This window comes from Styela clava, unplaced genomic scaffold (genome assembly GCF_964204865.1).
Source record: "Styela clava unplaced genomic scaffold, kaStyClav1.hap1.2 HAP1_SCAFFOLD_28, whole genome shotgun sequence".
Taxonomy (NCBI): Eukaryota; Metazoa; Chordata; class Ascidiacea; order Stolidobranchia; family Styelidae; genus Styela; species Styela clava.
In genome coordinates, this window is record NW_027556581.1 from 120,001 (window position 1) to 125,000 (window position 5,000).

The 5,000-nt window shown below is 54.4% G+C and overlaps 1 non-coding gene across 1 annotated transcript; it reads right to left on the reverse strand.

The window, feature by feature from the left end:
* Positions 1-43: 43 nt before the first annotated feature.
* On the reverse strand, positions 44-1,853 carry LOC144419049 (small subunit ribosomal RNA). The gene has a single exon (XR_013473813.1). It is a non-coding gene; the product is annotated as a small subunit ribosomal RNA (ribosomal RNA).
* Positions 1,854-5,000: the final 3,147 nt, after the last annotated feature.

The following is a 5,000-nucleotide window of genomic DNA, read 5'->3' on the forward strand; positions in this document are numbered from 1 at the left end:
ACAATTAAGTGCGCGGTCGGCCGGGGCCTACCACCACTTTCGGTAATGATCCTTCCGCAGGTTCACCTACGGAAACCTTGTTACGACTTTTACTTCCTCTAAATGATCAAGTTTGATCGTCTTCTCGACACGCCGACGCGGCCGTTGCCAGCCGCGACGGGGCCGATCCAAGGATCTCACTAAACCATTCAATCGGTAGTAGCGACGGGCGGTGTGTACAAAGGGCAGGGACGTAATCAACGCAAGTTGATGACTTGCGCTTACTGGGAATTCCTCGTTCAAGGGAAACAATTGCAAGTCCCTATCCCAATCACGAATGAGGTTCAACGGGTTACCCGGACCTTTCGGCCTAGGTTAGACACTCGCTGCTTCACTCAGTGTAGCGCGCGTGCGGCCCCGGACATCTAAGGGCATCACAGACCTGTTATTGCTCAATCTCGTGTGGCTAAACGCCACTAGTCCCTCTAAGAAGTTAGACGCCGACCGAGAAGGTCGCGTAACTATTTAGCATGCCAGAGTCTCGTTCGTTATCGGAATTAACCAGACAAATCGCTCCACCAACTAAGAACGGCCATGCACCACCACCCACAGAATCAAGAAAGAGCTCTCAATCTGTCAATCCTACCTGTGTCCGGGCCGGGTGAGTTTCCCCGTGTTGAGTCAAATTAAGCCGCAGGCTCCACTCCTGGTGGTGCCCTTCCGTCAATTCCTTTAAGTTTCAGCTTTGCAACCATACTTCCCCCGGAACCCAAAGACTTTGGTTTCCCGGAAGCTGCCGGAAAGGTCGTCATGGTAACGCCTCCCGATCGCTAGTTGGCATCGTTTATAGTCAGAACTAGGACGGTATCTGATCGTCTTCGAACCTCTGACTTTCGCTCTTGATTAAAGAAAACATTCTTGGCGAATGCTTTCGCAGTAGTTCGTCTTCCGCCGATCCAAGAATTTCACCTCTAACGGCAGAGTACGGACGCCCCCGTCTGTCCCTCTTAATCATTACCTCGTGCTCCGAAAACCAACAAAATAGAACCGAGGTCCTATTCCATTATTCCATGCAACACTATGCAGGCGAACAGCCTGCTTTGAACACTCTAATTTTTTCAAAGTAAACTTATCGGCCACCGCCGACACTCAGTCAAGAGCACCGACGGAGAACCGAAGGTGAGGCGAACGCAACCAGTGACACGCCTTGCGACGGACCGGCGGCGCTCGCCCAAAATCCAACTACGAGCTTTTCAACCGCAACAACTTTAGCATACACTGTTGGAGCTGGAATTACCGCGGCTGCTGGCACCAGACTTGCCCTCCAATGGATACTCGTTAAGAGTTTTAGGATGTACTCATTCCAATTACAGGGCCTCGTTAGAGTCCTGTATTGTTATTTTTCGTCACTACCTCCCCGTGTCGGGAATGGGTAATTTGCGCGCCTGCTGCCTTCCTTGGATGTGGTAGCCGTTTCTCAGGCTCCCTCTCCGGAATCGAACCCTGATTCCCCGTTACCCGTTATCACAAAGGTAGGCACGTAGCGTACCTTCGACAGTTGATAGGGCAGACACTTGAATGATACGTCGTCGGTGCAGAGACCGTACGATCCGCGTGGTTATCCAGAGTCATCAAACGTCACAGGACGAACCCGGTCGGTTTTGATCTGATAAAAGCGCGCCTCCCGAAGTCGGCGCTTAATGCATGTATTAGCTCTAGAATTACCACAGTTATCCACTTCGCTTACGAGACCAAATAAACCAAGACTGATTTAATGAGCCATTCGCAGTTTCGCTTTACGAGAACTCGTACTTGCACCTGCATGGCTTAATCTTTGAGACAAGCATATCACTACTGGCAGGATCAACCAGATAGCTGCGACAGCTGCGCTCGGCCCTTGCTGGGCCGCCCGGCGCGTGCTCGTCGCATTCGTTTAAGACCGAGGCGATCGCCTGCGGCCGTACTCGGCTTCGACAGTCGCTGGCCGCGACGTCCACGCTCTCGCCGGCAGTGCCAGGCGGAGCGATTTGCGTTTTTTCTTTGCTCGCCCTCTCTCGGGCTCGATCCATTCAGTTTCGCACAAACAAGAGCTCTGCCGGCCGCCTGCAGCGGTGCCTAAAACCCGGGCATAACAATGCGACCGTTCTGCTAGGCCGACAAGCGCTCAAGCCAGACGCTCGATCGAACGCCCCCTACATATTAGTCGAGACAACGGCTCGCTCATTAGCATCGCGTTTGTACTTTAACTTTTTTCGGCTCGGCTTCTTTCGACGCCGATGCCGGCGACGCAGCACTCTCTCGCCCGCCAGCCACCTAGAAAAGGGTGCGCTCCGACCGGCCCCGCACCGCTCTTTCTTGGCTCATTCGAAATTACTGTCTTTCGCTCTGACATGCCTTACCTAGGGTTAGGTTAGTATGCTTGCACGTTTGTACTTTAACTTTTTTCGGCTCGGCTTCTTTCGACGCCGATGCCGGCGACGCAGCACTCTCTCGCCCGCCAGCCACCGAGAAAAGGGTGCGTTCCGACCGGCCCCGCACCGCTCTTTCATGGCTCATTCGAGTTTACTGTCTTTCGCTCTGACATGCCTTACCTAGGGTTAGGTTAGTATGCTTGCACGTTTGTACTTTAACTTTTTTTGGCTCGGCTTCTTTCGACGCCGATGCCGGCGACGCAGCACTCTCTCGCCCGCCAGCCACCGAGAAAAGGGTGCGCTCCGACCGGCCCCGCACCGCTCTTTCATGGCTCATTCGAAATTACTGTCTTTCGCTCTGACATGCCTTACCTAGGGTTAGGTTAGTATGCTTGCACGTTTGTACTTTAACTTTTTTCGGCTCGGCTTCTTTCGACGCCGATGCCGGCGACGCAGCACTCTCTCGCCCGCCAGCCACCGAGAAAAGGGTGCGCTCCGACCGGCCCCGCACCGCTCTTTCATGGCTCATTCGAGTTTACTGTCTTTCGCTCTGACATGCCTTACCTAGGGTTAGGTTAGTATGCTTGCACGTTTGTACTTTAACTTTTTTCGGCTCGGCTTCTTTCGACGCCGATGCCGGCGACGCAGCACTCTCTCGCCCGCCAGCCACCGAGAAAAGGGTGCGCTCCGACTGGCCCCGCACCGCTCTTTCTTGGCTCATTCGAAATTACTGTCTTTCGCTCTGACATGCCTTACCTAGGGTTAGGTTAGTATGCTTGCACGTTTGTACTTTAACTTTTTTCGGCTCGGCTTCTTTCGACGCCGATGCCGGCGACGCAGCACTCTCTCGCCCGCCAGCCACCGAGAAAAGGGTGCGCTCCGACCGGCCCCGCACCGCTCTTTCATGGCTCATTCGAAATTACTGTCTTTCGCTCTGACATGCCTTACCTAGGGTTAGGTTAGTATGCTTGCACGTTTGTACTTTAACTTTTTTTGGCTCGGCTTCTTTCGACGCCGATGCCGGCGACGCAGCACTCTCTCGCCCGCCAGCCACCTAGAAAAGGGTGCGCTCCGACCGGCCCCGCACCGCTCTTTCTTGGCTCATTCGAAATTACTGTCTTTCGCTCTGACATGCCTTACCTAGGGTTAGGTTAGTATGCTTGCACGTTTGTACTTTAACTTTTTTCGGCTCGGCTTCTTTCGACGCCGATGCCGGCGACGCAGCACTCTCTCGCCCGCCAGCCACCGAGAAAAGGGTGCGCTCCGACCGGCCCCGCACCGCTCTTTCATGGCTCATTCGAGTTTACTGTCTTTCGCTCTGACATGCCTTACCTAGGGTTAGGTTAGTATGCTTGCACGTTTGTACTTTAACTTTTTTTGGCTCGGCTTCTTTCGACGCCGATGCCGGCGACGCAGCACTCTCTCGCCCGCCAGCCACCGAGAAAAGGGTGCGCTCCGACCGGCCCCGCACCGCTCTTTCATGGCTCATTCGAAATTACTGTCTTTCGCTCTGACATGCCTTACCTAGGGTTAGGTTAGTATGCTTGCACGTTTGTACTTTAACTTTTTTCGGCTCGGCTTCTTTCGACGCCGATGCCGGCGACGCAGCACTCTCTCGCCCGCCAGCCACCGAGAAAAGGGTGCGCTCCGACCGGCCCCGCACCGCTCTTTCATGGCTCATTCGAGTTTACTGTCTTTCGCTCTGACATGCCTTACCTAGGGTTAGGTTAGTATGCTTGCACGTTTGTACTTTAACTTTTTTCGGCTCGGCTTCTTTCGACGCCGATGCCGGCGACGCAGCACTCTCTCGCCCGCCAGCCACCGAGAAAAGGGTGCGCTCCGACCGGCCCCGCACCGCTCTTTCTTGGCTCATTCGAAATTACTGTCTTTCGCTCTGACATGCCTTACCTAGGGTTAGGTTAGTATGCTTGCACGTTTGTACTTTAACTTTTTTCGGCTCGGCTTCTTTCGACGCCGATGCCGGCGACGCAGCACTCTCTCGCCCGCCAGCCACCGAGAAAAGGGTGCGCTCCGACCGGCCCCGCACCGCTCTTTCTTGGCTCATTCGAAATTACTGTCTTTCGCTCTGACATGCCTTACCTAGGGTTAGGTTAGTATGCTTGCACTTTTGTACTTTAACTTTTTTCGGCTCGGCTTCTTTCGACGCCGATGCCGGCGACGCAGCACTCTCTCGCCCGCCAGCCACCGAGAAAAGGGTGCGCTCCGACCGGCCCCGCACCGCTCTTTCATGGCTCATTCGAAATTACTGTCTTTCGCTCTGACATGCCTTACCTAGGGTTAGGTTAGTATGCTTGCACGTTTGTACTTTAACTTTTTTTGGCTCGGCTTCTTTCGACGCCGATGCCGGCGACGCAGCACTCTCTCGCCCGCCAGCCACCTAGAAAAGGGTGCGCTCCGACCGGCCCCGCACCGCTCTTTCTTGGCTCATTCGAAATTACTGTCTTTCGCTCTGACATGCCTTACCTAGGGTTAGGTTAGTATGCTTGCACGTTTGTACTTTAACTTTTTTCGGCTCGGCTTCTTTCGACGCCGATGCCGGCGACGCAGCACTCTCTCGCCCGCCAGCCACCGAGAAAAGGGTGCGCTCCG